Source organism: Ascaphus truei, chromosome 2 (genome assembly GCF_040206685.1).
Source record: "Ascaphus truei isolate aAscTru1 chromosome 2, aAscTru1.hap1, whole genome shotgun sequence".
Taxonomy (NCBI): Eukaryota; Metazoa; Chordata; class Amphibia; order Anura; family Ascaphidae; genus Ascaphus; species Ascaphus truei.
The window spans coordinates 203,435,605-203,463,211 of NC_134484.1; the positions used below are offsets into that span (position 1 = coordinate 203,435,605).

The following is a 27,607-nucleotide window of genomic DNA, read 5'->3' on the forward strand; positions in this document are numbered from 1 at the left end:
AGATAAAGGGAGGCTTCAAGTTAGTTTAGGACACCCTGGTTGTCTAGTGGTTAGACTTCCATAATCTACATTTTATTCTCACTTTTTTGCTTGTGGCATTACAACCATGTTGCAGTCCTGCAGAAGGACAACAGTACTTCAGCGTTGGATATGTGAAATCACAGTGTCTCAAAAAACCGGCAGACAATATTTTGTTGCAAGCCTGTAAATGCACCTGGACGGTGCTTGAGCATTGAATGTACCAGCGGCTCTTTTAAGCAGCACCACCTTTATGGACCGCTGCCATGTTGCCATGGATATGACTTTCACACCAGTAGGACATTAAATCAACCTCTTGATTTGTTGTGGCATGGTGGAGGTTTACTGCAAAACGCAATTCTCCAGTTTTTGCTTCGAAGATAAGAGAAGTACAGGTATAAAGTTAATATTACGTCCTGCCTCTTTTTAGCACCACCGTTTAAAGAGCAATTCGAGAGAGAGTCTCAAATTCCACTAGTAATAGAAACACAAAAAACTTCATGAATCATTGTATGTGCCTAAAAGACATAGAATAATGCCCCTGCAGAGAGAGAGAGCACGCCAAGGTTTTGCACTGATTTGTCTTTAGAATGCCAGCGATTGCCTTGGTATATATGTTCTGTGCCTACGAGAGACAACTAGTAGTACTGATTGCTAAATAACAATAAAGCAAGGATAGTGTACGGAGTGTTTTATGCTTTACAGAAAGCATCTTGTTCATTATGTATAAAATTTACATGTTCTCTAACTTTTTCTCAGATCTCTAAAGGTTTTACCCACATGGCGTTTGCCGCATTCGAATGTTATAAGGTAGATTACACCGGTAGTTTCACAGTTAATGAAGTTTGTGATTTGATACTCGTGCATATGGCTAGTATTCCCAAAAGATTTTCCTGATTGCATATATGGACATGCTTTTGATCTATTGTGTGGTGTCTCTCTTTGGTAGGTTGCAGAGTAGTGTCTCTCTTACTTTATTGTTGGCTCTTTTGTAAGCCTTTTTTAGATATTTTTCTTAAACTGTAGCCCCATTTTAGAAATCTTTGTTGAGATCCTCTGCTTGTACTTCAAATTCTTTTGGCTAGAGCAAATTCATCTCAGTCTCAAATATTGGCCTGTAGGGATACCAGTTAGACGAGTGTGGATGTTGGCTACTACCTATGAGTAAATTATTTGTAGATACTTTCTTTCTAAACGCAGTGTATGTTGCCTACAAGATTTTTTGTTATTCCCAAATCGAAGAACGTTATCCGATCTCTGGTGAATTCATGTGTGAGTTTCAGATTGCTAATGTTGAGAATCTTGATAAACTCCAGTAGAATCTTGTGGCTGCCGCTCCAGATATTCAGATATTCAACTATGAATCTGAGCCATAGTTCGATGGAGCTAGTGTATACTGCTAATTCATCACTAAATACCACAGTGTCTTTCCATCAAGCTAGGAAAATGTTGGCGTATGAAGGGGCACAGAATGTACCCATAGCTGTTCCTTGAGTTTGCAAATAATACTTGTTGAATAGAAAATAATTATGTCTCGGCACGAAGTCCATTAATTCTATGATGAAATCATTGTGTTGTTCCAATAGCGTGCTTTGTGTCTGTAGGAAATGTCTGCAAGCTTTTAATCCATATTCATGTTTAATATATGTATATAGTGCCTTAGCATCAGGATTACTAGCAGGCACTCTTTGTCGATAGTAATGCCATGTAACTGGCTCAGTGTTTCGTATCCTTAACATAGGAGGGCAATGTGGTAACAAAAGATCTTAATATTTTGTCAAGATAGATACTTATAAGTTCTGTTAGGCTTCCATTGTCTGATACAATTGGTCTGCCTGGGGGACTACTTGATTATTTTTTTTTTGTATATTTTGGGAATTGAGTATAAAGTGGGTGTCATGGGGTGCTTGACCCCCATATAATCAAACTCCCTTTTGTCAATGACCTTGTTGTCCAAACCTTTGGTGAGTATTGTTCTTTCTATTATTGGATTTTTGGGTACTAATTTGTAACAGTTCCTTTCACTCAACAGTCGCAGAATCTCTTTTATATAGTCAGTAATTTTTAATAATACTATATTGCAACCTTTGTCCGAGGGTTTTATTGTCATTAATGCCTTCCGTTCCTCTTTTGATAGATTTTCTTTGAGGTTTAATCTGTTCTAATTCGTTAGTTACCAGTTCCACGAATAGCTCCACGTGCTATTAGTGGTGTGAATGTGCTTTTATCTCTTAGGTCTGTGATGGGAACCTGGATGTTAGTTTGTACCTCATTGGATTCAAGTAATGCAATTAGATCATTAAGATTGTTTCTATCAGCTTGAGACATTTCCTCATTAGGGAGCGACGTTCTAGTTTTTTACAGTGGAATTTATGGAGGAGCAATTTCCTCCCAAACAGATTTACATCTTTAACTGTTTTGAATAAATTAAAGTTGGACGTTGGGCAAAACGATAGACCCTTTTTTAACATAGACAAATGGCTTTCATCCAGTCTAAATTCAGATAGGTTGAATATGGCTCGCTCATTTGTTGTGTAATGGGTGTCTGTCTATAATTGTTGAACTACCTCCCTGGTTTGGTGCGGGGGCCGCGTTTTGAATTTATTTGGCACTACATTTTGTTTTGCGTTTCATCATACTTCTAAAAAAAGGTGATTGATTAGTCAACAGTTCATGTTGTTTATGTTGTAAATCTAGTTTGTACAGAGTGTTTTTGTGTCTTTTTTTCATTCTCCGTTTTAGAATTCTGCATCAGAGGAGGAGTATCCAATCGATGTTTTCCTGTTGTTCTTCTGGCCTCCCCTTTATCTGTATATGTTGCCCTATTTGTAATCATATACATCTCTCTGGACTTTGATATGCTTTCTCTCCTTAATTTGGAATTTGTCTATATCACTTAATTTTATTTTTTAATTCTGGATGTTGATTGAAAGGTTGGATTTTAGTGATGCTTTCATCTAAGCTGAGGTTGGCTTCATCTAATTTTTTATTTTGTGTTCTGTGAGTAACATCATTAGTTGTCGTGAGCAGCTAGACAGTGATTCCCAGCGTTGTGGGAAATCATCCTAATTGGCATAAGAGGGGGCCAAATTAATTCTCAGTCCTCTGGGGATCATGTTATTTTTAACATAATTGTACTATAACTCCTCATAACCATACAACGAGCCCAAATAATGTGTACTCACCTCATGCAAACGAAATTATCAGAATAAGAGAAAATGTACAGTCTTTATCAATTTGTGACAGTAACACGGGAAATCCACCTATCTTATTTTAGATTTCTATAATTACCAATGTGTTGCCTAAATTGCTAAACTGGCGGTTTGACTTATATTGATGCAAAAGTATATTCCTAGAGCACTGTCCATCTGTGTGCACTGACATCAATATAACCAGGTATGTCTTTGCTAAGAATGTTGCCTGTCATGCATAGCAGATGAAGTGTTGCAGTAGTGAAATGCCTTGTATGTGGTCTGGAGAACAAAAGGTTCTAACAGGAGAGGTCTAGGTGATGCCTGACAACCGCAGAATAACGTCTCTGTGAAGTCTTTAGGCATTATAGTTTCTACTGCATAGTGTCCACGACAGAGTTCCAAATATAATAACACCTGTGATAACATACAGCTAAAACAAACGAGGAGACCAAAGAAGCCGATGTAAAAATGGTAACAGTGGGTAAGGATAATACAAGCACAGTCTATACAAACATTGAACAAACTCACGCTTGCACGTGGACACACGAAACGTGCTTTGTCGTAAACAGATATCCTAACATATTTCTGCAGAGATGCACAGAGCTTTGTATATTGACAGATACATTTATTGTATCTTCCCATCAAGTGAACAGGTTCGAAACCATTTACAAATGGGGAATATCAAGCTGTTTAAAGCTTTTTTTTTGTGTCACTGTGAGACCACAATGTGTTTCATCTGCATTATAATCTCTGCAAAGAGAAAGGGACAGCAACACACTGAAGAGAGACAAGCTGCAGGCCTCTGTGACCCTGAAGGGATAGGTAGTGCTGATGTGATTAGTGTTATACCCGCATGGAATCAAATGTTGACGAGTTTGAAGTACGTCTTCATATTGTTCTAAAAATTCAGCCGGCACTGCTGGTGCCCACACAGAATTACACTGATGAGCTTCAGTTTAGATTTTTTTTAAAAAAGCCCAAATTAACATTTGCATAATAAACGAGGCTTTTACCATACGTCAGAAACGCTTTTTGATAAATAAAAAAAAAACATTTACATGGTAAAGTAGAACAAAATGAGTTATTTACTTCAAAGCATGAGTCACGGTTATGTTTTATTCCCTCGTTCGTGTTTTCAGTATGAGACGTATGTTCTATAGATTGTGTCATGAAATAACCCAAATATTTAAAGTGGTTATACTTATAGTTTAATATTTTGCCTTGTTAGAAAATAACTCATTTGGTTTCTTTTGTTATGGGAAAGTTACACATTTTTCAAACAAATGAAGCACATTAGTTTGTCTGTTCAGTAAATGTTTACTTGTGGTAAAAGTTGAAACATTTGTATAATGTTCATACAAAATACCTTCAACCCTATCTAAGGCCGCGCTTATTGTGCGCGCGACGGCGACGCGACGGATAACGTCACCGTCGCCGCTAGCGAAAGTTGTATTTCGCTTTCCGGCGACGTCGCGGACGACCAGTTCATTGATTGGTTCAGAGGCTGTCACATGTGGTGACAGCCTCTGAAAAATCAGATTTGACCGGCTTCAAGAATTCGTGCCGCCATTGATCCCTTAACTGACATTTGTTCAAAGGAGCACTCAGAGATTGGGCACATTTTGACCTATCTCAGATACGTCAACTATCCCTGAATTTAGGATTCTCGCTGATTTGAAGTCAGTCTCACTGATTTTTAGCATATAACTTTTTTTAACGGAGTCTGATTGAAAACAGTATTTTAACATTGAACGGTAATATTTGAGTGTTAGAAGCCCCCAGTCTCAATGATTTCTGACCTTAGGGGGTGACATTTCTGCTATCTATGGAAATCCTTTAATCTCAGTCTCTGTTTTACTGTAATGAGAAAGGTGCCCTTTTGTAATCATTCTGCAGTCCTGATAATAGACCAGTGTCCTTTGAACAATGCTTTATTTTTGCCCATTTATTGAATTAATCACAACAAAGGGAAGTGATTGTATCTCTCCAAAAGCACCCCCCCTGTTTTAGCTATTTGCACTTCTACATTTGTACTAACTGTGAATTTCTCGTCTCTGTATGTGTCTCTGTGTGTGTTTGTGTGTTTGTTTGTGAATGTGTGTGTGACTGTGTGTGACTGTGTGTGACTGTGTGTGACTGTGTGTGTGTGACTCTTTGTGTGGGTGTGTGACTCTAAAGCATTGGGAAGAGTTGTGCCGGAGACCTTACTGTTGAGAAGGGAGGGTCCCATTTGTGCAGCAGAGAGTTTGTTGTGGGCCAGGCATAGGAAGGGGTCCAGGCGGCTGATAATGGAAGTTGTGCCAGACGTCTGTGATCCTGCGCATGCGTTGCCGGCCGCACCGTTACTGCGCATATGGAGGGGAAAATGAATATGAGCTTCTGCACATGCGTGGCGTGGCATGCACGGCACGGATTACAACCTCCTGTTCTGCGCATGCGCTGCCTACAATCTCCATGTGGGCTAGAAGGTTTAGTTATGCGCGTGTGCGCGACCATCAGTAGCGTGACGTCATTTCCGTCACGGTTTTTCGTTACAACACATGACATTTTTCCCATCAAAACTCTGTAGGTGCCAGCAAAGAAGTTTCACTTCAAAAACGTTGTGTGTATTCCTGGTAGTTGAAGACCTAGGCAACAAAACTTGATGACGAGTCCAGGCACTCCATGTAATGATCAAACTGAATAATCAATTTATTGTAGAACATGTTTCCTTTGTTGGCATTGGTAGCATGTAAGTAATGGATGATTTAGTTTGTCATCTTTTATTTAACAACATGTTTTGCACACGGGCGTAGCTATAGCCCGGGCAAAGCCTGCGCTCGAGGGGCCCGTTCTCTAGGGTGAACAATGCATATTTTTGTGGTAGCGTGGAGTGCACAGCCGCGAAGAGCACTTGACGATCGCGCATGTGTGGTTGGCGAATGCCAATCGCGCAGTCGCAGTAGGCTGTGCCAGTTGCGCATGCACAGTTGGCTAGAGCCAGTCGCGCATGCGCGGTAGGCAAGTGCTGGTCACGCATGCACTGTAGGCAAGTGCCGGTCTCGTATGCGAGGCCAAACACACTACAAAAGTTTTGCCCGGGGGTCCACGCCACTCTTTGCACATATTCATACTGTAGCTGTTCTAAGATTCAACACATCTTCTATTCTGCTTTAGCCGCGGTGACGCCAAATCCTAATAACCTGTTCAAGACACATATGCATCATTTGAAGATGATTTCTATAACACTGAACATTTATTTATGTACAGTTCGGGCAATTTCATCTATTTAAGCCAGCATTATTTGGCTCCATTTCAACAGGGATTGATGTTTCATTGGTTTTATTCGCAGTGGAATTTACAGGCTTTAATTAGCATGGGATTCATCTGTATAAGGCGAAAGGAGCAGTTTTTAGCTCAATGGTACATTGATCCACATTGGTTCTAGTAACATTTTAGATGTCCAGTGGCCAACATCCTGTATGTAATACATACAAATAATGGATGAGCCTGAGCAGCAATAATCACACAGAGACTGGAAATAAAATTCTGCCTTGAATGCTCTCTTGGTGCTTGGACTGTGTAACTGCTGACTATTGACCCAATACTGTTTTCTACTTTTCTTCAATACTACGAGTATCACTGACTCCCATCGCCTGGGGATGTGGAACGAGTATAGTGCTCGTCAGAATAAAAAGACTTTCTGATTCTGAGAAATCCGTCCAGATTATCTCTCCAATTACTAACATTTAGGAATGAAGATCAGGACATTGCAAGTAGAGATGGGCGAATTTTTGGGGCAAATTTGGATCCGCAGCTGATCAGCCGGTTCCTTTGGTCCGTGTATTTCAGTGGATCAACCTCTAACAGGGCGATTCACGTTTGGCGGATTTTTTATTATTACCAAAACGCTCCACGGATTCCGCAACCTGTCGACGGATTTGTTGAATTCAATCCGCGGATTCAGCATTCCGTTGGCCGATTCTGGATTGCTGAATCTGCGGATTGGATTCTACAAATCCGTCGACGGGTTCTATCCAATGGTGTTTTTTGATGAATCCACGTGGATTCAAATCGACCAAATCCATTTGCGGATTTTACACTGCGTAACAGATTTTGGGTTGAAAATGCGAGAAAATCCAGAAACGGATTTAGCCATCTCTAAGTGCAAACACACTGATGGCCATAATTGTTAAGAGGAGCCACAGAAGACCCCTTACAACCTATTTTAATTGAATGGGCCGTGAGTAGTCTTTTGAAGGGGGGAGATATGGGATAGCACCGCTTATTAAATATGGCCCCTTAAGTGTAAAACTCAAAGCATTAATGTTGTATACTTGGGGGAAATGCATCGACTTGGTACATTGCTAACAATCCATCCCTACCTTTAAGTGCACATTGTGAATCTAACTCAGAAACACTTTGATCTTTGGCGCATAAAGGCAACAGCTTTATTGTACCACAAATGATGAATCTTGCCCCTGGAAGCAGATCTGCTTTGCCCCCTGATGTCCAATTATAATTGAAGGGCTCCTATAACTGACCTAGTAATTGGCCAGTACTTGCCAGGTACATTTGAATCCAGCACGGCCACACTCCACTGCTGGGAAGACGAAGTTGACAAGAACACATTTGCTTACATTGCCCTTGTTCCCAACATTGAAACCTTGTGAGGATTTTCTGGTCAAGCACTGGCCCACGTGAAACAGATCTTGCTTGGCACGGGAATTTTATTTGAAATTACATTGGTCTTAAAGTATTATTTTTTATACCGAGAGTGCTTTTTTGTTCTGGTACACGTTTGTAAAAAATGTTTTTCCTAAATCCCATCATCTGTGTCACAGCATATCATATGACTATGTTGTGCCAACAACAGCTTATTGACTCCTGTCTGTGTCAGACACGTGCAGAATTTAGAATAGCACTCTACAGTCTCAAATGTAGGGAAAGGGCAAATCATCAACGGTAACCGTAGCACTAGTAAAACAAATGAACAAGTTTCTTTATATTATGGATGTGCATATGTTACTGTACAAAAAATGTCACATGCCGTTGCTTTTAGAATGGAAAAGTAATAGCTTTTTCCTGTGTGCCATATATAAATCTATTCAAACTGCATACATAATAAATGTTGGTAAATGGCAAGTGGTGATTTCTGATATACACAGAAAAAAAATGTTTCTCTGCCTTTTTGGATTCTTATCTCTTGTTTGCGTAGTTATTTTTAATGCTACGATACAGTCCTGCACTTTTTTGTCATAGATTATTCTCTCCTCTTTGTTGTGTTCTTTATATCAGTGCCAGAACTCGGTAGAACAATAAAACCATACAAATCTCAGAAGGTTATTTTGGGCATTAAGTATAGTGCCACATATCAGTGATAGAGAAATAGGAAAAATAGGCATTACATACCTCAGCTTAAGAACACAAAACCAACACTTCCTTCTTTTTTAAATACCCCTCTCTCTTATTGAATCATGCATAAAAGTTTGTCATACGTTATCATTAACCCTTTCCTATTTCTAATTTCTTTTTCACATCCTAAACAAAGCCTGCAGTTCAATGTTAACGCTGTCATAGTTCTTGGTTCCAGGGTTGTTCCAGGGATGACCCCCGAGTGTGTCGGAATGTTCTTATAAGTGTGGAAGTGACATTTCTGACTCCATGGAGATTATTGGAGATTCGTGGTCAAGGACAGCAACTGTAGTTAATAGACATTGTTATGGCTGCAAATTGCGGTACATTTGCTTAGCTTTTGTTTTTTTTCGGGATGCTCTCTTTTTATCTGCTTTTGCTTCTTTGTTTTTGTTTCCTTTCTTACATTGCACTCAGGGGGAGATTCCCTAAGCACTGGCGTGGGGTAGCACACACCCCGATCCATAGTTAACTGCTAATCCAGTCAATGATCGGGACGCGACACTCCATATCGGCACATAATAAATTCTCGTGTTAAAACTTACATAGTGTACAGTAAAATGATCAAATGTTTACGTCATCAGTTAAAGTCAATTGCACTAATATAGTTGTAAGCAATGGGCTAGATCAGGGGTGCCCTCCCAGGGGGGGTGCGGGATTTTGTTGGGGGGGGGGAGGCGTGGAAGTTGCAGTGGCCCCGCGCTCTTCCTTGAGGTATTTAAGTTAAATACCAGGGGTCCGCGCGAGGCCTCTGCAACCTCAACTTACCAGGGTTCTGTAGTCTTCTGCACGTGTCGCCATGACAACGCCGTGGGGGTCATGTGACGTGTGCGTCACCATGGTAACACGCGTCAAATGACGCTGCGGCGTCATTTGATGCCGGGTTACCGAGAAGGGGCGCGAGCGCTGGGACTGTCGCACAGGGGAGGTGCAGCTCTAAACCTTTGCGCACCCCTGGGCTAGATAGCACTATACCTGCCCCGACTCTAAAGTCGCCAACTGAGCAGTGTCAACAGGACAGCCTTATTCAGTCCTGCTTTGGGATTTGTGGCCCAGTTAGTTTGCCGAAAAAGAGAAACATACAAAATGCATTGGTTACGTTAACAAACCTGGCTGAATATTGTAGCTTGAAATGCTACAGAGTCAAGAAACCGGTGACTTGCACGGAGTTACACTCTGTACAGTGCTTGAATATCACTGCCCACTTTTTCTTCCAGACAGAATTAATTTTAAACCAGAACACGCCATCAGCATGGGAGGTCGTTTTGTGCCATCGTTTCCCTTGTATAGGGAAAGATTTAACTTTCTCTCGTACATGCCTGACAGCTAATATCATTGCCCTCAGGCATCTCATTATGATTTGCAAACAATATGTGACCAGTAAAGGAATGCTGTATGTAAGTTTAATTATTCATTAAGCAGAACTCTGTGCCCGGGGCTCTTCATAGTCACTGGCAGAGGATCCCTTTAATTTATCACAATGTAATTGATGAAAACACATATACAAGTTGATGGGGCTATAAAGGCCAAACTAGTTAAATGTATGCAACACCCCTCACAGGAGCAAGGAGGTAGCCATCTTTGATTTGAGGTATAGTTTATAGTACTGTAGGAATCAGATGGTCTGAAGTGAATTTAAATTCATCCTTTCGCCTTCTGCAGGAGTGAAGAGGACCAGTTTGTCCTGTTACACGTGAAATAAGAGAGATTGCTGCTGACTTGCATCATACTTAAACCTCTCTTAATCCCTATGTCACAAATGGCAACATACAGTAGAGCAAAAATGGCTACCTCACTACTCCAGTGAAGAACAAATACATTTCACAATCATTAGATTTATTTTTTCAAAAACACTTAAAACGTAAACATTTTTTTAAAGATACGTTTTAAAAAGGGGTTTGTCTGCCTATAACTATTCATTCTTAACCACTATAAAAGGTAGACACTTATATACTAAAGTGTTTTCTGCCGTAAGACACCACCGGATGCCGGAAAGAACCTAACAGCCCCATTGATTGGGCTTGAGGTGCCTTATTGGCAGACGACTGTTTGGTAAATATGACCTGTTATCTTTGCCCTGTCTCATGCTTTATACAAAGACTAGGATTGCCCTTGCACATGCATGAGATGTAATGAAAGTGAACCGCAAGTGATACAAATTTTGTACAACCCGTACATTTCAGAATTCATTAGTGATTAAGTACCTGTTATAAACTGTAAGCTTTGAAGTAATGTGTATGACTTCTGCACGGGGCAATAGAATAAACACAGCCTGGTGGTGGCACAGAAAAGACAGAAATGGTTTTGAGGTTTAAATTCTAAAAAAAAAAATCGAATCATTTTTGCTTGTGAAGAGCTCTCCATCGATGTGTAACATGGCCAGGTAGCAACAATCTTTTAGGAGATTGTGTGACAGGCAGACAGACACTGGTAAAAAAAAAACACAGCAGGAGCGCAAATTCTCTCAGGTATATATGTTAAAAAGAGAAAAGATAACACAATACTGCAATATGTCTTATATCCCAAAAGTGTTTACAAAGTTGTCACTGCACTCACAAGTGTAGGTGGTATTCAAGCCGTCTGATTTTTTCGGGGTTGATACTTTGTTTCCTATGTAGCCGTCTCAAAGTGCCTGAGAAAACAGAGGTCATGTATAGTGCAAAACTATTTTACTATCAAAACATATAAACACAGATTAAGAATACTCACAAACTGATGGTGCTTATAGAGATTCGCTCAGGGAATGTCCGCACATTCTGTCAGTCCCCCGCAGTGCAGTTGGAGACCACCTATGGTCTCCGATCACCTTCCAGCGGGTTTACGTTGTTCATGACGAGTCAGATGATGGCTCTTCTTGGGTTGATCCTAGTGCTGCAGACTCTCTGGCCACTTGCCCTACGCATTTCACTGTATCTACAGCTTCCTTAGGGGATCCTAACTGTCCCTAGTGTTGTCTTTGATTTTATATTCATGCGCCAATGACATCATCGCGGATTAACATTATGAATGAATAAACGATCCTATTTGATTCCCATTACTCCAATTGTTACTCTTGACAACCGCGATGATGTCATCAGCAGGACTCGACAAACTAGGGAAAACCCCACCCCCCCCTCAAAAAAACTCCCTCACCCCACCCCTCACGACTCTTACCTGAAGTGGGGTCCGGCGGCGTGGTGCCCCGATCTCCGTCTAATCCCCTGCAATTTGTACTCTTTAACCTGCAGGTCCTGAAAAAATGGCCGCCGCCGCATTGCCATAGCAACGGGGCACCGTGACATCACGTAGTGTCCCATTGCCATGGCAACGCAGCGCCATTTGAGGGGAAAGAGTACAATTTGCAGAGGAGAAGACGAGATCGCCGCAAAATGGACTCGACAGTGGCCAAAATGCACTCACTCATGGCTAGCGGGCGAGTGCATTTGTCAAGCCCTGGTCATCAGTATAAAATCGAAATGAGAGTGATTTCAGACTACATTGTTGAATCTTGTGGATATTGTCAGGAACATGAAAGAGTAAGTAGCCTCATGGTTCAGTTGTGGCAAAAGAAGGATTAAAGGTTTTTTTTTTAAAATGTGTAGTTGTTTTAGAGAGTATCTTTAAACTTTATATATCATTAAACTTTATAAAGGTTTATATACTGGGTCCAAATAAAACCGCCTTAATCTACATTTCATTGTGAAATTCCCCTATTGTCATCTGTTTTGGAGAAGAACTGATGTCACTACAGTATATGTAAATATCCCAAACTTGTTCTCCCGTGGTGATCAGCAGATGCATTATTCTAATGAGTTGTTTTTAAATTTGCTCCTATAACTGGTTCAGTTTTCATCTCTCCTTTTGTTAACTAAATCTGCTTGGTTTGCAGTGGTTTTAACACCTTCTGGCTCACATTGAGACAGAAAATTGCTTTGTATTTTGGAGCAGAATGCACCATCTAGATCAGTGGTTTCCAACTTTTTTTGTTTTTTGTTAAGGAACCTAAGTGATTCTGAGGAACCCCAACCCTCTCTAATAGCGCGTCTGAGATCAGATGCATTGTAAGGATCCCCAACCCTCTCTAATAGCGCGTCTGAGATCAGATGCATTGTAAGGAACCCCAACCCTCTCTAATAGCGCGTCTGAGATCAGATGCATTGTAAGGAGCCCCAACCCTCTCTAATAGCGTGTCTGAGATCAGATGCATTGTAAGGAACCCCAACCCTCTCTAATAGCGCGTCTGAGATCTGATGCATTGTAAGGAACCCCAACCCTCTCTAATAGCGCGTCTGAGATCAGATGCATTGTAAGGAGCCCCAACCCTCTCTAATAGCGTGTCTGAGATCAGATGCATTGTAAGGAACCCCAACCCTCTCTAATAGCGCGTCTGAGATCTGACGCATTGTAAATTCTTCTGTATTTGATACAATATTCAAATAACCAGAAAATTGCAGGGAACCCCTTTAGGGATGCCCGGGGAACCCAAAGATTCCTAGGAACCCGGTTGAAAAACACTGCTCTAGATACACAAAGACAAGTAATTATGCTTTTTCATCTTCCGTTATGGCGTATGTGCTGTCTGGGACATTTGGTCTTGACCAAATGACCGCCGCAACTCACCACCAAGGTAAGTCCCTAACCTTAACCCTTACCTTAAAACCCCATAATGTATACCTCTAATACGCTACCCTCTCGCCTAAAAACCTTAACCGCTTACCCTAAAAACATTTAAGTTAACGCCCTACCCTAAGCACCAAAACAAATGTTTCTATTTGTAAATATGTGGTCACATGCATTAATGCTGTATTTTGCAACACGCCGTTTAAATCAGTATCCTGTACAAGACCTTTAAATGTTGGATAATGGTGATTGTAAATTAGAATTCAGAGCTTTCAGCTCTCTCTTTTATAGTAAGAAGCCTGTGCAGGGCTAGTTAACCCGGATTCAGGTTGGTAATTTTATTAACGTATGTTATTGAAGCAATTGCTGCATTCAGTGACCCAGACTTTCTTTGTAATAAACTTAAAACATGTTATTCCAGTATTCCAGACAGTGTTTTCATATTTCTATTTATGTTGCTAAGGAACACCAAGTATAACGGAAAAAGACCCAAAGATTTTATGTCAAACTCCACTTTAAATGAATAAAAAATGAAGCAAAATGAAACCCATGTGCACAAATTACTAAAGGTATAAAAGCAAAGGTATCTGTTTAATGAATTATTCAACATAAATGATTTGCAAAGGGTACTTATTTTTTTTTGCGTCACCTTAATGCTGATTAAAAAATCCTTATTTGACCTTAAAAAGCTATGTCAATTTGAATTTTATTTTGATATTTGTATTCTTATTTTAGCCTTCAGATAATGGCAGAAACATTACTTGGTCCCTGTCACCTCTACATGACCCCAAGTCTGTGCTATTGTTTGACCTGACCAAGCCAGTCAGTACTGAGAATAATGTTGAGCATCAAAAACAAGCAGTGTACATAGCTTGGGGCTTTAACCCTTTGAGTTCCCCGAGACGTAGCTACTCTGCCATGGGGTCTGGCACTCAGGTGACCCCATAACGGCAAAAATAAAATGCTCGTTTTGCTAGGGGAGATCGCTTTTTGCGCTCTGTAGAATCAATATTGATGAGGAACGAAAGGGGGTGACTGCTCCCCATCTGTTCTGACATCAGCGACGGAGAAGCCGTCACGTGATCGCGAGTGCCGGATGGGCTGTGGCACTTTGGTCCCATGGTTCTCCGGCACTCAAAGGGTTAAACAGCTAGTTCAACCTACTTGTGAAAAAAAAATTAATTGTTTGAATATAGTACCAAGATTACTCAGACTTCTAAAAAAAATAACTCACTTTGACAGCTGTGAATGTTTGTTTTTGTTAGCGATGTTCAATGTTTCCCGTTGCGTCGGGAACATTGAAAGTAGCTGCAGAGACGCCCAGCTTTGCCCAACGAGTGATGTCACAGCCGCTCGGACTGTGCCAAGCTGTGTGTGCGCACCCACAGTACACTCTCAGCGGCAGACTTCCCTTCCCCTCCCCACATGTGCTATACCAAGTTTCTATTAAAAAAAGGAAAAATATGGAAAATCCCACACAATTCATCCTGACTTTCCATCCACTCAATTGCATTTGAAATTGAATAGCAGTAACTGAGGAAGTTATGTAAAAAGAGCTCTTGCTTCGTCAGAAACGTTTTATTTGTTGTACATGTGGAAAGTACTATGCATGTATTCTAGCAGCAAATATATAAATTACATTGATTCATAGTGTAGATGGTTTACAAATGGCAAATAACAGATTCATATATTTTATAGCTAATTATTTACGTGTTGAGACATCGGATAATGGAATTATAAAAGGTGTGTTTTTTGGAGGACTCGTGGTAGAAAGATACACGTTAAAATATGAAACGCACAAGTCTACAAAGCGTCATTTAACTTATTGTCATAGAAGGAAAAGTACAATAGCAGAAAATATTGCAAATAATTCTAAAAGAAGTTATTTTCTATCAGAATAAGTGGCTGCACAAAAATATGCTCTCCAATAAAAAGTGCACCTGAGTCCCAAAACAGCTGCCGACTTCAGTTCCCCTCCCCACATGTGCTCCACCAAGTTTCTACAAAAAAAAAAGGAAAAATATGGAAAAAATCACACACATTTCATCCTGACTTTCCGTCTGGGAGCTGAGATACCTGCTTCAGTTTCTGAGTGTTTCGTTCTGCTCCAAGTATGTAACTGCGTCTGGGGCTTTGTGTATAGATGTTGCCTTGACATTGTTTCTCATTTGCTTGCATTCCTCCTCTCTTTCACTGTAGAAAGATAAATAAAATTAAACAAAAAGAACACTGCATCAGATGTAACTGTACCAGTAGGGATGCATTTGTGTGGGAGGCAGTACTGCTGTAACAGGATCCAGACTTTCTCCATAATGAAATTAAATGGCCAATAACTTTCTGTAAGCCTTTAACGCACAGGCTCAGGAATATCTGTCGGGATTGCTCAAAAAAACAAGTTAATAGTAGAAACCTTGCTACATTTATGTGCAGATATTGCACAATTACATTTGTTCACATTTACCAATAACTTCTAGGTAGTTTCCAACATGAATGTTACCTAGGCATTATACATCTATTGTCCATACTCGAAATGCAGTGAATGGCATCATGTACAGTAGATAGGTGTTCTTTCATACATGTTATTACAGTCATGTGCAGTATGAGACAGCACAGCAAAATAATGGAAAGTGCACTTCACATAGATCATGGTTATATGAGCTGAATGGGTATATTTTGTGACATAACAAAATATGCTTTTGGTGATGATTTTCAGCTGTAACCAAGCTTCTCTCAGATAAGGCATAGCCCATACAATATAACTGGTGCTTAGCTACACACCGCCTTATCATGAAAACAATATTGGATTCTGGGCAGCACATTACCTGGAATACAACTATCCTAGAGTATCCTAGAGTAAAGCAGTACTGTTTATAACTGCATACCTATGAATTGTGCTTGTAGACAATTCTTAATACTCTTCGTGCTAGCCTTCTATTGCCAATTGGCAAACTCTGAGATGATCAGAGTAGAGGCAGCATATACTCATACAATCGTTTTGGCAACGGAGGTCTGAACTTTCTCTTTAATGTAGCGTCGATCTGCTTTCCATATTGTAACAACAGTTATTGTGCTTTATTTTCAAAAGGGCATTTATACTGTCTTATTTGTATTGTATATTGTTTTGTGCCTTTAACCTCATGCATTCAAGGTAAATCCATTTCAACCATGTAAAGGAGCCGTTCCTCCTGTTTTTTTTTTTATTTTGTTTTGAGCCCCTTGGTTTTTTTACATGGTAAGAACTGTGGGTCCCCCTGATCCAAACACCGCTATTCTCAGATTTCCCAGATATTTACAAGTGACGTTGCCAGCTTTAAAGTTTCCTTAGGAGGAACAAAATGGCTGCCAAATCTCAGGGCAATAAGAAGTTGCAACACCATCGGTTGCAGCTTTCTATTGCATGGCCATTTATATCCCCTTTATAAACCAGGAAGTCATACCTGTAACTTCACCAGTTAGTATCTCAGGAACCGGTGGCTCCCCAGAGCAGAATATAGTGCAGTTCCAATCCTGTAAAACAAAATGGAGGTTAGTTGGGGGGATTAAACTTGAATATTAAGTTAGGTAAATTTTATTGATAAACTTAAATTGTTCCGTTTTTGTTTTTGTTTGTACAAGTATGTTGAGAAGTAAAAAATGGAATAATTGTGTATGAATGGAGATGATTGGGAGCTTTTTGTTACTTATCGGAGGTCCTGTTCACATGCCCTTTAACTACAGGGAAAAGGGAGCTAATCAGCATCTCTCCATGGTATGCAGCATATTTTCAGAAGTACCGCGTGAATAATGGGGGCATAACAATCACATTCTTGCATTCTCATTGCATTTTTGGCACACACACGATGTGCTTGTTGCTGGAATCTTCTATTTATTCAAAGGCTACGCTGGAACAAAGATGTGCACTGTCCGCGGATGCATTCAAAGATACACGCTGATACGGTTGTTGCATCCAAGGTTTCATTTGTCAATACCACTTTGTTAAAGGAAGTAAGAAAAAGTCTTCCAATTTTCACACTGTTGTTTTAATGAAATGAGGATGATTTTGGTGTGAAGCAGTTCAAACCTTACAACGGAGAAGATATCCTTTAGTTAGGGTTAGTTATTAGTTCTTTACATTTTGAGCATGTTATATTTGATCAAATTCAAGGCAACTTGGGTTTTTACTTAAGTACTGTATGTATGTTTATCTTTATTTGTACTGTATAGCGCCCACAGCAGTACGTAGCATTTTACAAAGACATTACAGTACAGGGAATTATATTACAATAAATGCAACAAACAGAATTGGACAATAGGAAAGGAAATCCCTGCCCCGGAGAGCTTACAATCTAAGTAATCCCCAAATACTAAGTATAAACTTTCTCATGCAGGGTTTTTGATATGTACGGTAGGAGACAATAATTCAAATATTTTCCTTAGTCAAATAGAATTTTTCTTTGTTGAAATAAGTTTGAAACGCAATAGGAGTTTTTTTTTTTGTGCCTTCATTTAAAAAAACAAAAAAAAAACAGATGGTGTTGCTCAGTATGCAGCATTTTTACCACAAGCAAGACAAAGATGTTTTTCCAAAAACAAATAAAAGATGAGCCATAGCAAAAAGCACAAGATCATCACACATCCCCAATGTCCAAAAACCCACCCCTTCATCATTATTAACCCTTTCTTACTACTTATATCGTGCTGCATAGAAGCCTAAATATTTGTTTTGCTATTCCTAATATTTAATTTAAATTGGGGGTTTAGGTACCTATTCTGGCCAAAGTATACAAGACATATCATTTACCAGTCAGAGATTAATTTATATATTGCTTCATTCTCCGTTATGACATTCAATAGATCTCCTTTTATAGATTTTTTTTTCAGTTTATTTTGTATTTTTTTTTTTTAGTTCTGGAAATTAAGGCACAATTTTGAAGACAAAACACTTTCTTTATACATCTAAAAATGCAAGCCAAAGCCTACCTTTTTCCCAGCCACTTACCAATTAATTTAATAACAAGCGTACATTTTGGTGGCTAGGTATCAATGCAAAGGAAAGTGTGTCTTTGCTCCATGCTACATTTTCTTGCTTTATTTGGTGTTATATGTAAAAAAAAAAAGCCTGTTGGTCAAGTGCCTAGGTCTGCCATAACCTGTTATCCAGGGCGGCTTACACAACCTTAGACCTGGCATAACCTTTTAACCAGGGCTGCTTACACCACCTCAGGCTTCACATAACCTGTTAACCAGTGCTGCTAACACCACCTCAGACCTCACATAACCTGTTAACCAGGGATGCTAACACCACCTCAGACCTCACGTAACCTGTTAACCAGGGATGCTAACACCACCTCAGACCTCACGTAACCTGTTAACCAGGGATGCTAACACCACCTCAGACCTCACGTAACCTGTTAACCAAGGAAGCTAACACCACCTCAGACCTCACGTAACCTGTTAACCAAGGAAGCTAACACCACCTCAGACCTCACATAACCTGTTAACCAAGGAAGCTAACACCACCTCAGACCTCACATAACCTGTTAACCAAGGAAGCTAACACCACCTCAGACCTGGCATAACCTTTTAACCAGAGATGCTTACACCACCTCAGATCTGGCAGACAAAGAACTTGGTAAATCCCAAATATAATCCTTCTCCTATTGGCATTCCCCAAATCCCAAAGTAGTACATAGAGCAAAAGTGGACTAATGTACCTTAATCCGTTGAGTGCCCTAGGACAGCGGTGCGCAAAGTGGGGGGCATTATCCAATGATGTCTCATAAGGGGGAAATAAATTCATTCCTGACACCAGTAATGACAATCGGATTAATCCCTGGATCAACATCCTTCCCATGTTTGCTTATTTGGTATATCCCTGTATACATTTCCTTCCTTAAAATAGATCTAACCTTTTCTTAAAGATATCCATTAGGTCAGCGGTGCGCAAACTGTGGGGCGCGACCCCCAGGGGGGGCGCGACACTGCCGACGGGGGGCGCGGCGTTTACAGAGGCCCCGCGCGCTTCCCGAAGGCACTTAAATTAAGTGCCGGGGGAGCTGCAGGGCCTCTGTAAACCTAACTTACCGTGGCTCCGGCGGCTTCCTCCCTGTGTCGCCATGGCAACACGGCGTCAAAATGACGCTGCGAGGTCATGTGACGTCACGTTGCTATGGCAACGCGACGTCATTACGCCGGCGCGCGGGTAAGTTGGGGTTGGGAGGGGGGCGCGGGAGTGAGGGGACAGCCGGCAGGGGGGCGCAGGAAAAAAAGTTTGCGCCCCCCTGCATTAGGTAATGAATTCCACATTTTAACTACCATTATTGTTAGGAACCCTTTCCTTTGTTGCTGGTGAAATCTCCATTCCTCCAGTCTTAAGGGAGGCTCTATGTTATTTGTATTTCCCTTGGGATGACTAGTTCTTTTTAAAGTTACTTTTATTCATCCTGAATATATTTGTATATACCCTAGTTATGTTCAGACACCTCTGTTCTAAAGCAAACAAATCTAATTAAGCTAGCCTCTCCTCATAAATCAGACCTTAACGTACAGTTGTATAAATCCTGCTGCAGCTTGGCTCCGTTTGGTCAACGAAGTGTCTGTAGACCCGGGGAAGCCAACTCTAGTCTTCAAGAGCTACAAACTGGTCAAAACTTGACCTGACGGTGGCCATTGAGGACTGGAGTTGAGCTCCCCAGTAACAGAACATTCATATAGCACTGAGCCCCACGTCCTGACAACTGACAAAATCTTTCAGCACCACAGAGACCATTCATTTCCAAGTAGGAACCTGAAAATACACTCCTGCTGCAGACTAACTGTAAACACTGTACACAGATTCAAAAAGCAGCATTATTTGCTAATGTTTCACATAAGCATGATATACCAAAGCACAGAGACCTATATCCATTACATGGGGCAATAACATGGGGCAATATCATAAGGCAATATCATAAGGCAGCGCTGGAGTACACCTTAGAGCCAATTCACTTGAATGGGCTATAAGGTGCCTTCTGGCACTAGGAGGTATCTCATGGAATAGCTCCGCTTAGTAAATATGGTCCAAATGTGTGTAATGGAATGGTTGATTCTGCTTTTCTCCATGCTGTGATAACAAGGTGTACATCTTTATAAAGTTTTGATATATTTGAAATAAAATAAGATAGAAACTACAAAGAGATCAATTCAGTAATAAATGGCCATAAGTGATCATCAATGAAGGATATCGCACCTTAGAGATTACATCTCAAAGAGGGAAGTTAACAGGGTAAATACATGTCTCAGATCAGTACATACAAGAACTAAGCTAATGAGGTTTGATTTAGTACACTGAGGGTTATTCATTAAACTGAGATAGTGACGGTCGGGCTCTATCTCACACGAAACTTCAATGGAAATCAGTGGAATTTTTCCTGCGATAAGGCCCCAATCGACATTATTGCAGGTTAATGAATAACCCACAATGATGCAATAGTAACCACTTAATAAATGTGTCGCTTATTTGGTCTAAATGACTGCGACATGGAGCGCTTATCTTTTTAATAATATTGTTAATCTGTATTTATTAAATAAGCTTGTTTTACCTAAAATATGGCATAAGAAACATTTGATTTTTGATTTGTTTTGTGAGCGATCTGTGTTGCTTCGTATTGACAATACCATTGCTCTTTTTTAATGGTTTGCATTCGTACCAATTTAATTTTTTGGTACTTTTTAAAAAAAACTTAAAAAACCCCAATACAAAACAATTATGAGCAAAAAAATTCTACAAATGAATCAATAAGAATTATAATAGGTTATGATGAGTCAAAAAAAAAACCCACCAATATGTCACTTTAACCCAAGGATGATTTATTTTGCAGCACATCAATGCAAGAAAGCACAGAATAAGTTACCAAAAGATAATGGTTTCAGTTTCAGTCACCTTTTTCAATTTCACCACTATATTCTTCTAGGTAGTAAAAAGATCTGAAAATGAAAAATCCCCCAGGGTGCACGGAAGCCCCCCACCAACTGCTTGTACAAATGACATTTTATCCAGTAGCAATAGAGAGTCATACCATGGGGATTACCCATGGGCACGTCTCAAAATACAGATTCCTTGTACAGATGGCTCATAGTTTGCTCTTTATAACCGCTTTCAGTACAAACTTGCTGTAAAGAGGCAGCGAGTGTCATTTTTCTTTGCATCATGGGTATCGATGCAAGACTGAGAAGGCAGAGGGACAGGACACCAATTAATGATGCACTTGTAGCTTGAGGTATTAGTCACAACATGATGCGTCTGATAAACTAGGCAATATGCTCTAAGTATATCAATGTAAATAAACAATTGGGTACACAACAAAAATGGTTAATTTATTGTACTGTAATCATCTTTACTAAAGTTGTAGTCATCATTTGTCTTAAAGGTCCAAATGTAAGGAATAAACTGGTAATATCATTGGGATCATTGAACAAATGATGGGGTGTCAGAAAGTTGTGTGCTCAATTGATTTTCTTTTTTTTTTTTACTAGAGACATAGATAAGAATATACATTTTTGGCAATATGTATATCCCTGATTTTAACCTCCATGTCTGTGATAAACAGTTGTGAAACTTATGAGTAGTGTGACATCTTACTCTGGTCACATACGTCATGCTATTTACAGTGGTTTAGAAGGAAAGGTGAGTTCTTGTTTATGTGAAGAGTGTAAGTGTGAGACCTAAAGTGTATTTGTTATTGTTTGCGTTATATTTTGGTGTGCTTAGTAATTTTCCTATTGGTTTTGTTGTCTCTATGACAGGGTGGGTGGGATCTGTGTTTCTGTGACAGCAACCACATTTAAGTGTGTGTGTGTGTGTGTGTGTGTGTGTGTGTGTTTTGTTCCACCGCACAGATGTTTTCTTGTTGTTGGTCTTTGAAAAATACTGATGATGTTAACTAACTACATAATGTTTCTGCATAAAGTCTGTAAGCGAGAACACTTAGCCAATGTATCTTCTTTTGAAATGTGAACATTTACATTTTAAATAAGTAGCTTTTACGCACTGTTGTTGTGTGAACATGGGATTCAGAGGCAGTGTCAAAACAACCCATCTACAGATGCATCGTAAAGGTAAATACGTTAGAAAACTATATATGCAGACCATAATATTGTTAGCTCCTGAGATATTACAGATTGTCAATTCCTTGGAGTAGTATACAGTATATGCATGCGTAAACGTGTTAATATTTTGCATATTATATTTATTATCTCACTCTGTTGTACTGGGAGTTGCAGAATTTCTGTGTTGTATAAATCTATGATTATAGTAATAATCTGTACTGAATAACAGCCTAAACCAGAGGGAATTAAATACTAATGTTGTTATGTCCACAAACAGGACGTTGATGATGTCATGAGCAAAAATAGGTAGGTTCGATGTTACATTTAATGACATTAAAAAGGTGTTTCCTACCTTGTGTGTAGTTGTTATACAGGTCAGCTATAAACTGTGCAAACTAAATAAGATGTTCTCCATCATCCTGATTGTATACAAAGCCATGAAAGTCTCCTGTAGCTTTATTTACATAGGTAATTTTGCAGTACTTAATAACACTGTCAATTTTCTCATAGCTGCTCCATAGAGGCACTCTTATCATATTACATTTTATGTCAAAACCAGTATGGCTTTTATTGTTTTCGTAGTTAAAATACTGAAACATTAAAGCAGCAAAACCAGCGAGCCCAGCTGCTCAATTTTTTGTTTTTACATGTTTCAAACAGGGAGGTTAGCTAGAGCTAAACAGCACTATTTTTAACTGTAACACCTCCTGAATTGCCAAATACTCACCAGTAGGTTACCGGGTTTTTTTTTCTCCCACCAGCGGAAACAAAATGGCTGCCAAATTTTTTGCCAATAGGAAGCCTCAACATCATTGCAGTTTTCTATTGGACGACCATTTAAGTGTTCGGCAGAAACACTGGTAAATTCAGGAGTGAGTGTCTGGGGATGCTGGGGGAGGTCCCTAGTGTTTAAATCCAATAGCCCCCCTGGTTTGAATCCTGTAAAAAAATTTAAAAAAAGACAAAATGCAGGATTGTTGCCTGCACATTTTCGCCTGAGAGTGCAAGTTGCTTTTATACCTTCCCAAACACACCTTTATACAACACATGGAGAGATACCTGTGCACAAAAATGAGATACTGGAGCAATATGCTCATTTGGATATGTAAAGTATATTTATATGACTTAAGTTAGCATATTTTTCAGGTAACTCAGGCGTGGCTCTCTATTCGGCTGCGTATCCTTAACTATTTTCCCGAATGACTGCAAACTAGTGGACGAAAGGTACTGTACGATGCAGTGTTTATAGGGATGGACAAACCTGTCCAAGTCCACACCTGCCACCCTCATATTTCAGGGTAAGGCTGCAAGGCACTTTTTAAGTTGGGTGAACCAAACTCTTCAGGATGAATAGTCGGACTTGCGAAGAAACGCCATTTTCACAGCAGATTCCAACTTTGGCGAATGGTTCGCCAATCTCGGTGTTTACACTGGTATACTGTTTCCTTATTTCATGCACAATAAGAAGATGCTTGTGATGAATGAAAAAAATATAGTAAATATCAGTAGTTTAAGAGACCGTCTTATAAAAGTTTGAATGAATCTGAAGTAATCATGGTCATAACATAAGACAAACCTAGTCAATTGAAGGGTTTAGTGACCGCTGCTCGTGTACGGGATGTGTCAATGTATTAGTGATGCTATAACTTGTTACTAGGGGAGTCAGACAAGCAAATAGTTTGTTAGTCCACAATGCAACTTCTCTATTGCCAGTGTTGGACACAGGCTCTGCATACATACACAGAGGCACTTATACACATAATGTAAACCTGGACACAGTGATATATACTATATACAAAGATTTGCACATGCACAAACATGCATGAAACACACATGAACAAAGATACTCATAAACCTAGACATACTTATGTACTCTTATGCACTGATGTAATTGTTAGCCTGTGCTTTTTAGCTTACATGGGTTCTGTGCCTGTGACTTTTGAAATGGAGGGACTTGACAAATATCTAATATACAGAGAAAAAGAAAAATATTTTACACATTTTTTAAATTTTCTACAATTTCCAGGGACATTCCCCTATGCGCCTTCTGGTTTTCTGAATAGAATAACATCCACAGTAACTCATCGGAGAGCAATGAAACAGGCAGGGATAATATAACATATATTGAGTGGGTGACCTTTAGCCCAGTTTCAGCGTTGCCAGTTCAGTCTGGTAGATTAAGCTTTCCTCCTGCAATTAATCTGAGACACATAGGGATAAACTATGTATTAAACTTCAATAAGTGCTACATTGACCCTAGTGGAGGTATTTTTTAATATGTGGCTTATTGTCTCCATATCAAAGCACTTTCTCTTAACCTTTTACTACGATTCCTGAAGTCCGGCAGCACTCCAGCCATCAGATGGTTATGATCAGCACCCTTAGGCCCGGGCCATAGAGGTGTGGGGAGAGCGTAGGCGCGCTAACGCTGAGGCTCGCCTGCTTCAGTCAGCGCGATTGCACGGACTTGCAGGCGAGCCAGCGTGCGCGAAGGGAGCCAGGGGGGAGGTGGTTGGAGGCGGGGCAGTGACGTCGCTGGGCCAATCGCCCGCGACGCACTGACGTCAATGTCACGGCGCCGACGTCACGGCGCCGTGACGTTGACGCTGCTGTGCAGTGATTGGAGGTTTTCAGCCGACGCAGCCTTACAGATGAAACAGAAGTGGCGTTCCCAACACTTACGTTTAGATTGTGTTCCGCAGTAACCGTGATCTCCCCCTAGAAAATAAGCAAAAATAGCATACTGCACCCAGTACGGTACAAGGGCCCTATGGCATGCCGGCACCCATGTACATCATTCAGAAGGGCAACAAAAAAGAATAATTGTGGCTGTTTTAGCGTTCTGCTCTTCAGCTTATTTGGAGATGTCAATAAAACGTTGAGTGGTGCACATTCTAAAAATGAGATGTATAGAGTTCTGGTCCCTTTATCAATCATTTTAACCTGTCAGGTCTGCTTCAAAAATACGAAACTTGGTTGACAGGTTTATTACATTTGATGCATGTTCAAGCCACAAAAATATATCAGAAGCTTAAAGGACAATCCTTCCCTTGTTCCCCCATTTGTATTTAACATGGGAAGCAAGGGGTCCTGGGAGCCTGTATTAATTTCAGCTCACTGGGTCCTCCTGGTTCCCGGGATACTTACCTGGAAATGTGGCGCCAGTTACTTCCTGGTATTTAAAGGCCTGTATCACACGGGCCAATACGAGGCCATGACGTATGACGTTGCGGCTTCTCATTGGGCCGCGTGACACGAGGAGATTTAAACGGAATGTTGTCTTCCCTGGAGGGAATGCCACCGTCAGCACCTTCCCTGGTAAATATCTATGGAGCCAAGGGGTCCTCAGGGCTGGAATCAACACAGTTCAGCTCCAAAAACCCACTGCTTCCCACTCGTGTAAAAAAAGAGGGGGTAGGTTAACTGCTCCTTTAATGCATTCTGTAGATGGCTATGAAACAACCAACACCGACTGGTATTAATGGAGGAAAAAATATTCTGAGTCTGACTTGCTATTCAATATGTGTTTCCTCCTAATTAATTTTCAAAAACTCAGTGTCATCCTGTATAAACCCTCTTAATGCCTGCACTTTATTTTATAAACAAGAATCCTATTTAGCCGGGGCTTTCACTGCACTATCCTGCAGGACCCTCACTCGTGATAGAAACAGGCTGAATGCAGAAAAACAGAAGCTAACAGTTGTCACCATAGGGTTAACACACAGGAAAACAGGCTAAATGCCTAAAAATAAATGTTCTCTATTCAGCTGCGAAGATTAGCCATAAACATAGTTACCTCATACAATCACATGCAAGATCCCTGTAGTATTTTGGAATTTTTGGTTGGGGAAGTGTGTGTGGGTTGTAATGACCACCTTTCAGTGACTAGAGGAATGCTGAGGTGAGGATAACCCTTTCAGCTCACTGCAGCACATTGGTTAAACTGGTTGCATGTTCTGTGGGACGCTTGCTGGTTTTGTTCCATTCCAAGCACTTTGTGGCATTGTTGTTTCCCACACCATGGCATTCCTGACATTCTTCTCACAGGCCTCTGTATAATCATTTGACAGAAGCCTGTGAGGCCAACGCACTCTGCCACACATCCGAATACTTTCAAAGAAACAAAGCAAATTAGCGTTTCTTTAACAGCTAAAGAAGAGAGCGCATCCGAGATGCCATTCTGAATTAAATAACTGCACAATCCAAGCTGGGTATTTTTTTTTGTGTAGTGATGATTTAGTGTAGAACAGAGTATGAAACTGATTGCAGCCTTTACTGGGGCCCCACAGAGCAGTCACCACCCACACTGTTTGTTCAGACTCGGAGCTCTGCCATTCAGGATTTGGGCCAGGGAAGGAGGGGAAAAAAAAGAGCGAGAGAGAGAGACTTCTTTTGAAAGAGCCTGCAGCAATCATGATGGATTTTTATTGTAATGTGAAGGTTTATCCATCTTGAAACAACAGTTTTTTTTACTTTGCGAAGGATCTTTGTGTTTGATGTTTGCTGAATGTTTTTTTTTTATATAGTTCTTTTGAAGAGATCTTATTATAGTCTTCTTGTGTTGTTTGTGAATCTTATGTGTTGTGTTAAGTTATTTGTTCCAAATTGGTCATGCTCTGTCCTGCCCCATGAAATATAGATAAGGCATAGTCTGGTAAAGGTTTGTTTTTTATTATAACTGTAACAGGTGTTCCCCCGCCCTCTTGGAGATTTCACGGTTACCTGGTGTTGTTGTGCTGCTCACCTGCTAGGCTTACAGGATACCGAGTGTCCGGTGGTGGTAGTGGGAATGAACAGGACAGGCTTTAGGGTTCTTTCTCACTTCTTCACTCGGTGCAGCGCCTCCATTCCCTGCAGGCTCCAGCAGAACTGGGTGCAGTCCTTGCAGGAAAACCCTCCGGTACTCCCCCTGATGAACTGCACTATCAGGCAGGGGTATAAAACAGGAACAGTCTCTATTGTTCATCAGCATACAACATGTACACTTCTTCCAAGGGTCCCTGGACTAAACCCAGGGAGTTTGAGGCCCCAAAGGTCTATCCTTAGCTCCCTTATTCCCTGGCGGAATAAGGGGTAGTACCAAACTCCCCTGAGGGAGAGGGTCTCTCCAGCACTCTGAACTCTCCCAGGACCACCACATTTAGGCTCTGCAGCTCCTTTTGTACCCAAAGGGAAGGTCTTAAGTCTGAGCCCCTGATAGGACAACACACAGGTCCTAGACCCACCCTCCTCCCCCTGTCACTCAAGGTCAAGGGAGTTGCTTACTGCAGGGGAAACCCCAGAGTAACCCTAACACTGCCTGCACTGGTACCAGGGCTTATGTGTTAGGCAGGGCA

The 27,607-nt window shown here is 40.6% G+C and overlaps 1 protein-coding gene and 1 long non-coding RNA gene across 4 annotated transcripts in view; one reads left to right on the plus strand and one right to left on the minus strand.

Moving 5' to 3' along the window:
- Positions 1–27,607, plus strand: part of BCL2 (BCL2 apoptosis regulator) — a 114,675-nt gene that overhangs the window by 33,269 nt on the left and 53,799 nt on the right. The gene's annotated exons all lie outside the window — the stretch shown is intronic.
- On the minus strand, positions 14,647–27,409 carry LOC142487120 (uncharacterized). Its single transcript, XR_012799145.1, has 4 exons — positions 27,016–27,409; positions 22,999–23,210; positions 16,643–16,712; positions 14,647–15,398 (listed from the first exon to the last, which is right to left on the minus strand). It is a non-coding gene; the product is annotated as an uncharacterized LOC142487120 (long non-coding RNA).